This window comes from Larus michahellis, chromosome 3, assembly GCF_964199755.1.
Source record: "Larus michahellis chromosome 3, bLarMic1.1, whole genome shotgun sequence".
Taxonomy (NCBI): Eukaryota; Metazoa; Chordata; class Aves; order Charadriiformes; family Laridae; genus Larus; species Larus michahellis.
The window spans coordinates 17,578,273-17,592,033 of NC_133898.1; the positions used below are offsets into that span (position 1 = coordinate 17,578,273).

General features: G+C 39.0%; 1 protein-coding gene across 37 annotated transcripts in view; it reads left to right on the top strand.

Moving 5' to 3' along the window:
• NRXN1 (neurexin 1) overlaps positions 1-13,761 on the top strand; it is a 717,017-nt gene that overhangs the window by 590,503 nt on the left and 112,753 nt on the right. The window lies entirely within an intron of this gene.

The window sequence follows — 13,761 nt, forward strand, 5'->3', positions numbered from 1 at the left end:
TTTGTTATTATTGGATATATTGTTTTAGGGGGGAAAAAAAGGCTTTGACAAAAGCTACACAGTAAAGTGACTCCCAAATCAATCCCCAAGTGATGGGGTAAAGCATTTACTGAGGAAAAGGAAAGGTTGTCTGTGTTCTTTCAATTACAAGTTGTTACTAAAGCCGTCTGAAGCTTATGAATTCAGCAGAAGCGTTCCGGCAGGCATAGACCTGAAAGGTGTATCAGTTACCAGTTGTACAACCAACCAACCAACCAAATTAAGGTGCCTTAACTTAAAATGCAAACTACAGGATAGTACCTATGCCAGTGATGCTGGTTACTTGAACAGGACCGCTCGTGTGAATACACAGCTGCCTCGATCGGGCTCATATTTAATTATATGCAGATGCCATGCACTGAAGATTACTGTGTGACTAATTTTATTCGTTTCTAAAGGCAACAGGTTTTTCAGATACGCAATCCCTTTCTTATTGAATAGGACTACTGAGCCGTTAATGGTAACTTACAAATTTGCATGCTATCTGCTAACAGTTGCTATGTCTGTTTATAATATTAAACAAAAGGCAGCAAATCCAGAGATGTAAGTGAAAGGTATTCTGGTTTGCATATTTGCCATTACATAAAAGACAGTTCTGATTATCCGTTTAAAAGTAGAAAATGCTTAATTTTGGGGGTGGAGTGGGATGGGAGGGTATGTTTGACTAATAAGAAAGGGGTAAGCCTTTCCCTGTACTAATTATTAGTATTTAGGGTTTGTTGTTTTTTTCTAATGTGGTGGTATTTGAGTTGTAGCCCAGCTGCTCACCTGACTTTTTAAAAAAATAATAAAAAAAAAAATCCACAGGTGAAATACAACCATTCAGATAATTTCTTGGAAATAATTTAGAACTTAAAATAAAAATGAAAGTATGCATTGCAAATGAAATTATGTATAGCGGTAGTTATTAAAAAAGACACCTGCGTGCTCAAGCGTAATGAATGAATGACAGTTCTGGGGGTTAGAAACAATTAATGGCTTCAAGTTAGACACATCTCTGAGAGGTGATAATTTCTTGAGGGAAAGGGAGATACTGAATGAAATACGTCCTGTGATCTTTCAGATATTCCCGTTGCCCCCATGTCTCCTGCGTTTTCTAACTTTTGCAATGTTTGGTAAATGGTAGCTGAAATAAGATGGTGAAAGCTGGGGAGGAGCGTGTCTTGGTTTGTGTTCAAGACTTACGTAGCAGAAAAGAAAAAAATAGGTTTGGGGTGTGGTTTTTTGTTTCTTTTGTTTTTTCACCTAAATGATGAGCATGAAAATATTTTTCTTTTTCTTCTCTGTTCTGTTTCTTCTTGAAAATACGAAGTGGCTACAATAAGGACGAACTGCAGTTGAGTTCTGAAGACAGTGGCACACAGAGTTTGTTTATACTGAACATAGATCAATTCAGAAAATAAGAGTGATTTCCTGGGATGGGATTAGTAGAGTGGAAGGAGGCTGGATGTTTTCTTTGAAAAAGGAAAACAAAAAAATTAGAGCTTCTCGAGCTTCCTTTAGCAATCTATGCATAAACTGCATTTTAAGGCATTTTCAGTTGCTTCATCGGCCGGAGTACAGAGTCCCTTGGCTTGCTTTATTGCTGGATCTTTCAAGATTGCTGTTGGCCTTTAATTTTCTTTGCATTTCCCATAATGGTATTTTATGGCTCTTGTATGCCATAGCATCCCTTTTGAAATCTGTCCTCCCCTTTTTCACCTTCCATCTCTTCTCCCTTCCCAGCACGAGGGCACCTAGCCGTACCTTTCCCTTATGTTTCCATGCCGCTCCATCAGGTTTGGCGCTCTTCATTTAAACCCTTTTTAAACAGCAGTTTCTTTGCAGACTGGTATTGATGTACCTTTTAGAAAAGACGCAGGCTTGTCCTGAAGACTTTGCTGCCTTTGAGCCAGGCTGATACTGCCCTGAAGGTATTAATGGCACCATGTTCAAAGCTACCCCTGTCATTCCAGTTTTCTAAAAGTAGTATTTCTGAAAGTAATGCCTTAACGATATCAGACAACACAGTTTAGGAAGTGCTGCTGCATCCAATTTAGATGTGCTTCCGCTGTTGCTGTTTTAGGGACTGACAGTGGTACCTGGCAGTACTGGTTAACCAGCTAACTTGCTCTTTGCTCGTGTTTTGGATGGACGACGTGTTGCAGTTGTACGATATGGACCGAATTTGATCCTGTCCTCATGAGTGAGGGCTCATTAGCTTTCATTTCAGTGCTAGAAAGAGTGTTCTTTTTTTTCTTTTTTTTTTTTTTGCTTTGTGCCTGTTTCCTGAATTGTTTCTTTCTGCATAATTTCTTAATGTGCCTGCACCACTGCGCGTAAGCACAGACTTATCTCTCCTACTTCTGTTTGTTTTGTTTTGTTGTTTTTTTAATTAAGAACAGAAACAAGATTAGCAGCTTAATTAGTAAGTTTTTGCTATTCTTAAATGCGCTAGATTTCCTTTTTTTCAAAAATAAAATAATATTAAAAAAAACAGTTGGTGGCCTAAAGCATACCAACTGATTCTTCCGTTACAAGGAAAGATTATACCCTGAATTACACTTCTGGTGGGAGTGCCTGACTACAAGACATTGCTTGTTTGTGATCGGCATCTTAAAATATTGGGTGAAGATTTTCTGAAAGGACTTTCTAGTCAGAGGCTCGGGATTTTCCGCTTTCATTGCCTGTGTAGCCTCGATACAGCCCCAACTGCTCTGAATAATGGCGCCCAAGGCCCAGTTGTATCACTTGCCAGGAAGATGTTGTGGGCATCCGCCCCTGTTGATCGTCAAAGCGAGCGTCATTTTCAAAAGAGCTGCAACCCTGTTTGCTGCAAGTCTGTGCGGATTTGGTAGGGAGTCTGAACTCAGTCCTGCATCTCAAGAGCCGCCCCGAGTTCACTGCTCTTGCAAAGGGTTTTCTAGGTGGTGCAGCACACACGATTCCCTAATATTTCTTTATGAGCAGTCAGAGAGGTAGACACCTTGCAAAAGTTTCATGTGGCAGTACTCCATAGGGCTTCCATGGTTGCTTTGTGCGTTTTATCCTAGAACTGCATAAAATGCGGAAATGACCCTGGAAAATGAGTAGGATCTCTTGTACATCATTCTCCAGCCCTCTAGACTCGAGTGTTATGTTTTCTCTGGGCCAAAGCATCTTCAATTGTATCTCTGTAAATATGAAATGAGAGCTGTAAAAGGAAAAGAGGTGGGAGTGGCCAGTGGTAGAGGATGATCATCCTTGTAAAGGTGCCTGGTTGTTTTTTGGAGTATAGTGGGGGGAAAAAAGTGTTTTAGTCCTAGACAAATGTGAAGATTTCAGTGTTCTGAAATGGCTGGCTGATTTTCAGAAACAGAGGTTTAGATTTAGGTATGTATGTTCCTCCAGACTCACATCAAAGTCTCTTTTTTTTTTTTTATAGACTCCGAATTTTCTCTCTTGACATTTCTCTGAGTGCATTGCTAGAGCTATGAGGATGCACACTTCAATTTCTGCCCTTTATTAAATGTTTGTCCTGTTTTCCCACTTCATCCTGTCAGTGGCTGGTGGGTAGCCCTATGATTGAGAATGGCATATCGTAGTTTTTCTGACTAAGGTGCCCAGATGTGTACCGGATTTGTACATCTTTCTTAACTAAATTCAGTGTTAGTGTCTTTACTGAATTATCATCCCTCTGCACCTTCCCAAAGAACTTTAATATTTCACCTTGGCCTCTTTTTCAAATAGTGATTTCCCATTAACTTATCTGGATGCATGCTAATTTCCGATCATATTAAACAGGAATGAGAAAACTGCTGACTGTGCAATCAGAGTTCCTAATCAATAGACTAACCCCATTTTCCCTGCAGATCCTTTCTACTCCTTATGGCTTATCTTGCCTGCTTCACAACTTAGTTTTAATTGCCCTTCCCGACTGGCTGGTGATGGCAGTGGGACTGACTGCACCATAGTGGCGACTTCAGCTTCTTCTGTGAACGGGCCACTCTTGTAGAATCACAGAATGGTTTGGGTTGGAAGGGACCTTAAAGATCATCTAGTTCCAAGCCCCCTGCCATGGGCAGGGACACCTCCCACCAGACCAGGTTGCTCAAAGCCCCATCCAGCCTGGCCTTGAACACCTCCAGGGATGGGGCATCCACAACTTCCCTGGGCAACCTGTTCCAGTGCCTCACCACCCTCACAGTAAAGAATTTCTTCATAAATATCTAATCTAAATCTCCCCTCTTCAGCTTAAAACCGTTACCCCTCGTCCTATCGCTACACTCCCTGATAAAGAGTCCCTGCCTATCTTTCCTGTAAGCCCCCTTTATATATGGAAAGGCCACAATAAGGTCTCCCTGGACCCTTCTCTTCTTCAGGCTCTCTCAGCTAATCTTCATAGGAGAGATGCTCCAGCCCTCTGATCACCGTTCCAACAGGTCCATGTCCTTCTTGTGCTGAGGACTCTAGAGCTGGATGCAGTACTCCAGGTGGGGTCTCACCAAAGCGGAGTAGAGGGGCAGAATCACTTCTCTGGATCTGCTGGTCACACTTATTTTGATGCAGCCCAGGATGCAGTTGGATTTCTGGGTTGCAAGCACACATTGTAACTTCAGTTGGGTAATAATTCTACACTGAGATGTAGATTTGCTAAGAATTCATTTATTGTAGGAAACCAAAAGACTTGTTAATTTGGGTCAAACTGAACCAACAATTATGGCCAAGGGAAAAAACAAAATAATATGAAACTGGTTTTAGTAATGTCAAAATATGAATTTCAGTATTTTCTAAATACAGTGTTCTGGCTATTCATGTCAAGATTGTCCAGTGTTTATAGGGGATTTAGGTAATCCAAGAACAAAACGTTAAATTTAATTTGAAACAACCTTTTCTTTCTTACCTGAAAGAAAACCTGTTTCAAATCAAATTGGGGGGGGGGGGATGTTTCTCAGAGCAGTGCTCAAAACCATATCTATTTAACAAGAAAAACAATTTTCTCAATTTTCTAATTTTTCGTCCTTAGTAGTGAAGGGTGTGCATTTTACTAGTCTGGGCAAGTATATCAGAACAACATAGATGACTTTCTAAAGCCACAATAATCACCATTTATTGTGAAGGATTTTCAAAATCATTTTTCTGTGAATAACTCTACGTGTTCTGCAGTGAAAGGGAGTATGCCCAATGCTGATTCTTTTTAAAAAAAACCCGTGCAACCAATCATTTTACCAGCAGGAACCTACTCTTCAGGACTTCCATCAAAAATCAGATTGATGCAGAATTTTCTGGACATAAGATGATCTGGTAGATATTGGCCAGCCGTTCTATGGTTTCAAAGCTGTTCAGATTGCTGGGGATACTCAGCAGTTCATGGGACCCTGCAGCAGTCTGGAAGATACAGTCTGATGTAGGCAAATATCTAAAATGAAGCTTTCCTGGTCATCCCTGGATCTCTGGTCAGCCTTAGACAAGCATAACTTAGTTGCAGCTATCCTCACGTACCACATGGGTCAGCAGACATTGTCAGGGATGTGTCTGACAGACCTAGATCTGACAGCATGAGCACCTCGCACACTTTGTTCACACAAAAGAGATTGTCCTAAACACTGCCAGACTACTGGAACAGATGTATCTCTGTGATTGGGGAGGATAAATTAACGATCAGGCATACACACCGAAGAAGAACCTGTGTGAGAGTCCATGTATGTTGGCAGAAGATCAAACCGCAGGCTGACATCGTGGTTAGTGCCAAGTACCTCTGCAATACAGCAATTGGCAGTTAAAGCTCTTAGGACTTCGGTATAACACATAATAATTCTGTTCAGGGTTTTGGTTTTGTTCTTTTTGCTTTGTCACATAAGGTTAAACATCTGAGAGCACACGTGTTGTCTTAGGGACTTTCTCTGGATCTGTGGGGTAAAGGTTGTTATTGCAGAACATCCAAGGACTAGGGGAAGGGGGCATCTCATTTAAATGCTTTTCTTTGTCCCCGTATTCTGGAAAATAGACAAAGCGTCTGCCATTTTTTCATGGCATATACCTGACTTTTAAGATAAATGCTAAGAGTCAGCTATTGCCATGTATTCTATTTAGGAATAAGTGCTCTCCATTTGTCTTGGGTTTGTGTGTTCAGATTGACCATAAAATTAACAGGAGATATTTGTGTCAGTACATTTGTTTCTCCAGAATGGATTAGTATTTCCCAAGCAATCCATGGAGTTGTCTAACGTGCATACCGTTGGCTTAGAAATACCTTCCAAATTCAAGCCCTTACAGCCAATTCTGAAGAGAATCAAATATCTGCTTCTCGGGCATAAGTGCGGTGGCCAGGAGAGATCTTGAATTCTTTCACAAACATATCTTTGAATATTCTAATAAAATGGACAGACAGCCTGTTATCACCACATCCATACGAAATTATAATGGTCAAGGTGAGGTAGGAACCTGACAAGTTAATGGTTACTCAGTATTTGCCTTGCCTGAAACATAGGATAATGTTTCAAACCTTCCTAACAGCCACTGCTGTTAGGACATGGGACTTTCACGGTGTTTTCCACGCTGAAATAATATAAGACTTCTGACTCCTATTTATTTATTTATTTATTTATTCAGCAAGACATTGTCTTCACATTTTTTCTCGCTCGCTTCCTTCTTTGGATGAAGGAATAGATCTTGGTTCTGTCTCATGTGCTTTCCTTTTGCTATGGTCAGAGTTTTGACGCTCCTGTAGTCAGATCTGTCACCTTCCTAAGTCAATCCTGGTTGTGGACGTACATACTGCCCAATGTCTCCTGTTTTGTACGTTGTTTTCCTTCTGTGAGAAACAAGGGCATCTCATAATACTTTACTTCCCTTGGAGATAACAGTGTTTGGAAAAAACAGGAGGACTTCTCAGGAACTCTCCATCTGGGAATATGCAGAAGATGAATTATACAGTGCAAGTGAACACTTTATGTACAAATTTATGCATATGTATAAAAGCGAGCTGTAGACGTGGGTCTAAAATATTTAGTCCATGAAATTAATAAGAAGAGAAAGGGAAAAAATATAAGATAATCAGTAGTTCCTTGGTTACTAAATAATGTCTCATCCTCTCAGATTTGGAAAGCAAGACTCATCAGGGTTCTTTATGGCCTTTCATGTGTCCATGGAGTCACATCTCCATGGGGTTCTGTTTATGCTGAGGTCTCCATCTGGGAATATCTGCTGGTAACTATTATAGTTAAACCTACTCTGGTTTGATAGGAGATAATGGGGCATAAATATGAATGAGTTAACATACTCTTTTTTGGGATTTGCATAAAGTCTTTGACAAAGTTCCATATGTGATTCCATATGTAATTTCTTCCTGAACGGAAGACCCTGGTGGTAAAGGCAGAGTTCTTTTATGGATCAGATTCTGGCTTAGGGAGAACAGAGGCACAGATTCCCACCTAATGAAAATCAACAGAGTAAATCCATTGATTTTCAATGGAAGTATGATCATTTAAACCCTGTTATATATTAATTAACATTGATTTTTTAAAAAAAAAAAAAGTTAGAAACCATGCATACTGGCTGTACTAGAAAGGATTTCAAGATCATTAGAGAAAACAAAGAATAGTGAAGAATTAAAAAAACCCCAATATATGCTTCCTTTGACAGGCAATGAAAAAGAAAATTAAAAAAGGAAAAATGAAAGGTATTAAAAACCACCAAAAAAATTTAAAACACAAGCATTTAAAAACCCTGAATTTTTTCCATTTCTAAAATTAAAAAATGTAATTTAAAATTTAAAAATGCAATTTATTTGCATTTTTTTCTAGAGTGAGAGATTTTGCAAAATCTTCATTAGCTTAAACAACATTTTAATCAATCAAAACATTATTCATTCTTGTCCCAAAGATAAAAAAAATCAACTTGCTCTGTTGGATAGGCGTCATAACAGTAAAAGAACAGTTGATATATGAAAGATAATGCATACAGGTGAGATCATTTGATTTCTTATCAAAAATATTTTGAATTAATTGCACTGGCTCAAGACAAAGGTTTAATGCTGTAGACAGCTCAGATTATTTGCATTAGCAGTCAGAAAACAAGTAAGTTCCGAGACTGTTTAGAATGCTGGAGAAATACTAACGGAACTGTATTTAAATCAATGCCCGCTTCCCCTCCAAAGGATTAGTGGTTTGGATTTGGGTTTGGTTTTTTTTTTCTATTCCCATTTCCTTTTTTCCCCATGTGTATTTAAAAGTTATTTTAGTGATAGAAGATCTTAAGAAATGAGAAAGAAAAATGGACTGGGTCATGTCTGCTTCTTCACATAAATTTCTTCTCTTAGATGGTAACTTAGGAGAAGACTCCTGTGCTTAGAAATGTTCTTCGTTTCCAGTCCAAACATTTTCCAGTTCATCCCACTTTGTTCTTGTATGTCTTTTCACAAAATAGTTTTCTTATATCTCCACTTATCATAATAGACTTTCTTTTGATTCTTTTTCATTTTGAATTCATTTTTCAAAAGCACATGTAGCCAGAAATGGACAATAGTGAGAATACTAGGACCTCATGTGAAGGCATATGAAGACATTAATGCTGGAGGTTATCTCCACTGATGCATTATAAGATATTTTCCCTTTTCATATCTCAAAAACGGATGGCTCAGTATCATTCTGCAGCTGACTAGTATACCTATAGAACATCTTTCCTCATGAATTCTGCTGAAATATCCCAGTTTATCGCAAAAAATGGTGTGATTGGTCCTATACCTTAAGTATGTGACCTGCGCTTTGTAGTATAAGCTTTAGTGTCACTTCAATTAACTCTGAAGGGCTCAGTTCTCTTGACTGATATCTGCAGCCTCTTGAGTTACTGATACGTCTCATTTTATGCTGCAGATTTCATTGTGTGGTTGACATTTTATACTGAGATCAGTGAAGAAAATACCAAAGATTGGTCCTGGAACTCATCTCAGGTGCTTTCTTAGGAGTTCCATCCTGGTAGCCTTCCTGTAGGAAAATCGCTGATTTTCCTTACATACCTGCAGTGGCCTTAGTGTTAGCTCCTATGGCATACTCTAATGCAGTTTTGGAATGCACCATGATATTCATCTCGTTAACTTAATGTAGAACTCAGACATATTTGCTTGACTTAAGCACACACAGATCTTCCAGCCATTCAACTAGATGGCATCAGCTCTCCAAACTACTTGGAGAGCTTTGATAGGTCTGACTGACCCCACGACCTCTTGAGGATTTTTAGTTTTCAAATACAAGTAATATAGTGTGGAACGATGTGGTATATGTATATATGGTATAGTTGACAAATTGGCAGGTCTGAATGTGACAAGTAATGACTGCTTATCATTGTGTGAATGATTCACCAAGAACCTGCATCATAGAATCATAGAATGTGTTGGGCTGGAAGGGACCTTTAAAGGCCATCTAGTCCAACCCCCCTGCAGTCAGCAGGGACATCTTCAACTAGATGAGGTTGCCCGGAGCTCATCAAGCCTGGCCTTGAATGTCTCCAGGGATGGGGCCTCCACCACCTATCGGGGCAACCTGTTCTTAAATCTGAAGAAGACCCCTTATGAAGTGGAAGTATTAGGGAGAAGACGACTGCAATGCACTAGCTAGTTCCTGGAAGGGGCTTGCATCCTGGGAAGATGGGCACCTGGAGTGTGACCTAAAACAAGTAGCCCTTGTATTCAGAAGCCTGTCAATAGATATAGAAGCAGGATACCAGGCTGTAGTCTCTACATGAGAGAGAGGAGGAGGAAGGAGGAGAGGAAAGATTCGTTGTTCAATGCTATCCCTTGCTATCTTTTTTTTATTCAGCTCTTTACTATACAGTTTTTATACTCCTCTATGTTTTCCACAGTTAATCAATGATTTGCTACATGACATCATATCAAATGCTTTACTGAAATCCAGATAAATTAGATATACTTCATTTCCTTCATCTAGAAAATCAGTTAACTTATCAAATACAGCTATTTGATTAGTCTAACATGATTTGGCAAAGTTTTGCATTTTATCTCATTTTACAATCGCTTCCATGTCTTTAATTCTTTCCTTTTGAATTTATTCTAAAGCGCCGTGTACAGCTAAGGTCAGACTAAATAGTTTGACTGGATGGCTTTTTTCCCCTTCTTGTGTAAAGCTATTACATTTTCTGTTCTCTAATACAAGAAGTAGCATGCCCCAGTGGATAGCTGTGTTTAAAACCTCCTGGCTTGTTCTTTTTAAGTGCTGGGATAAAGATCATCTTCCTTGCTTTCTGACCCCTCAAGTTCATTAAAAATATGTATGTTGCTTTCTTCTGAGCTGTGGAGATCTACATTTTTATAGACACATTACTGTTCGTCAATCCAATCTGCTCCCTTGGATCATCATCAACCTTACTACAAAGTGATTCCCTTTCTTTCCATGATCTCTTTTTTTTTATAGCACTTAAGAAACTCTGGCTTTTAAATTTATTTTACTTTCTTTGAAAGGCCCTTTGCGCTTGAGTTTTGGCAACTTTACTTGTATACTTATTTCTGTTTCTAATTCTGAAAGTCAGTGCTTTCTTTGCTGAGCAAGACTGGGTTTTTAGCCTCCTATATTATAGTCTATCATAGTGTGGTTATTCAGCCATGGAGGTCTTCCCTTGAATATTTTTAACCTTGCAGGTGCAAGTCCAAATATATGTATATTTATTTATTTGTTTTATTATTTTAATAGTTTATCTTAGAATTTCCAAGTGTCCTTCCTGGCTGAGTCCAACCCCTCAGACTGATTACATAATCTGCTTTCCTTCACTTTATCAAATTTTGTTCTTTTGAAATCAAGAATCTGATTTACAGACTTATTTTTAGTTGTCCTTGTGTTAATTTGAGTCAACTCATGATCACTCAATCAAAAAATGTTTCCTACAATTAACTTTTCTGTGCTGTTTTCATTATTTATCCAAAGCAAAGCTAAAATAGCATTGGTTTTTTGTTTGTTTCAACCAGGCAAAGCATTCAATTAGTATTATAGGAAGCTGATATCTACCTGTATTCATGCAATTATGTTCAGGAGGCATTATAGCAGCGGCATAGACAATTAAAAACAAGACAAGTAAATCTGTGAAACTCACTTCAGCAAGTTCTCTAGAGTATAGTAAGATGCAAGAAACTAATTTAGCAGGAATCAAAATAGATTAAAAATTAATCTTAGTTACTGAGACACAAACCAGCAGTTAAGTGATGGATGTAACTAGGCCAGCATGCTACCGTACCTTTGCCAAAATGTAACTGCACAACTGATTTCTTGCATCTTTTTCTGATTTGTACAGCTCTGACTACTCTTTGGTTATGATTAAATGTGTTTTTCAGCATGTATCTAGGTCCCAGTTTCAGTATAATTTGATTCTTCATGTGAAAGATTGATGTTAACAAAAATAGCGATTTATTTTCCTATTCTCTTTGGGTGAACCTCTGTTACAGCTTATCCAAAGTAAATTATTTAAAAAAAAAAAAAAAAGTACTGCTGCCCTTTGAGAGATTAAGAAATTGCTCTGTCCTGCTGTTGTCTTTAAATAAAGAGCCTAGGTGATACCCAAACAAGACACTACAGTAAGTCTCTTTTCAAAAAGTGGTTTAAGTAAAGTTTCCCAAATCAGCTTTTTAATTTGACAGCTTATCAGGTTTTTCTGTCAGATAATGCTATATAATAATGCTTCTCTAAGTCTGCAGACAGATTTTCTTTTTTCCTTTATTTTTCATCTTGGATATCCTGCTGAAATACAAAGGCTCCTTCCTTCTTAGACTTGATAGATCCTGTAATTAAATTCAGATCTTGATAAAACGCGTGGCACGGTTGTCATTACTTGATCACAGAAGGCATAACACCTTTCAGTTAAATACTGCAAGGTGGCACAATGCATCTAGTTTAGAAGGAGAAAAAAAAATGTCAAACGAACAGTGATTCAGAAAAAGGTGTTCTAAAATACTGAGAGAAAGAGATACCTGTTCTTTTTGTGTCTTGTAGCAAAGGATAATGCCCATACCTGCTTACTGTAATTAGGCACAGGGTGATACAGAAATGGAATTTCTGAAGAAGACCAGAAGCTGTGGGGATTCAAGCTAGAGGAAGAAAGTGGGAGTGAAAACAGATCTCGAGAGACGTTTTCGAGACATGGCAACTCTGTCACAGCTGTTCCCATTCACCTCCTCAGGAAGGCCATTATCTATTAACAATCCCAGTAAAAGTTGGACCACAAACGATGAAACATTGCCAATATGTAGGGACTCTTTTTGCACACTTTTATTTGGTTTGACGTATGTTTTCCATGTAACCTGCAGTATCACAACTTATCCAAGGTGGCAGGATAAGTTCAAAATGGAGGATTAATGTGATGTTGGTTAAAAAGAAAACGATTCAATCCAATTCTTTACTGAGGAATTTTAGCTACTCAGTAACTTCCTTAACAATACAATGCTGATATCTGTGATAGAATCAACGTCTTAAAAGATAATTGTCATTCTTCTCTTTCCCAGCGGCAAGTCCTTGTTGTCAATGCAAAGTTTCGAACGCCAAATTCCTCTCTCTCTCTTTCCTTTCAGCCTGCCCCTCCAGTAGGTTCATAGCTGTCTCATTCCAGATTACACAGGACTTTATGTAACGCGTCACTCACGGGGCCAAACCAATATCCACTGACTTCAGTAAAATGACTTTTGTGTAACGCTTAAGTTGGTATGGTTGTGACTGTGCCCCTCGCCTTAGATGCCTTACCTGGTGGGCATACACCCGTGTTTGCTCTAAGGCTGGTGGTATTTATGCTCCCGGTGGCCACAAGAGACGAGTACGACAGTGTGCCTCTGCCGCGTGTTCCTTCTGCGATGCAGTTTGTTTCCATTAGCTTCTGGGGCAACCCTGAAGTCAGTCTGAAATGGGAGCCTTTCTCAGGACAGGACAAATCAATGGGGTGTTGAGCCTTCCAACCAGACAATCTATCATATGGAAAACAAAATTAATTTCTCTGCAGTGCTGGTGTGTTTTAGGTGCTCTCGGAAGATGAGATAGTTTTTTATTTGGGGCACATTTGTGCGTGTGTCCCCAGATATATTTTACTGGTGTTGTGAGGTTTGACAGCAGAATAGCACTTTATGTCTTCAGGATAAGAACTTCCATTAAACTAATTCAGAAGCAGTCCCTATAATTCATACTGCAGCAGGGAAAACGGCAACCTGCTCTATCCTAGCTATGTTTTTCAAGAGACTGAACTGCATTACCCAGGTATCCAGGAAGACACAAATCATTGCTGTTTTGAACGTATCAGTATGTACATACTTTAGACTCTCGTTCTTCTCCCCTTTGTACCGTGTGAACGCAGGAGAGAAGACGTACACCCGTTTCTTCATCCTGCTGCGTGATCAGCTTTCTGCAGTCTTAAGCCCTGTTGGTTACCAAAAGAAAACATCTTGAAACTGCGGTGTCCGCGCTTTCAAAATAACTTCTTCTTTAACATTTCGGATTTGTGATTAACGGCAACTTGGTGGTAACCAATTCTACATGAGTGTTGTATTGCATCGTGCATTTAAAACTAAGTTCAGAGTGTTCCAGGAGTGTTCAAAGAGTTAACTTGACCCTAGCAAGGCTGTAGCTCAACCAGAGGGTCTTTTTTGCAGTCTATCCTACCTGTCAGAAAAGGGCTGAAAAGCTTTTATGGTTTATATAACCTGGAACCCTTCTGAGCTTCATAAGCATCAGATTCTGTAGCACACGCCATTTCAAATAAATTTGAAGCAGAAATTGAACA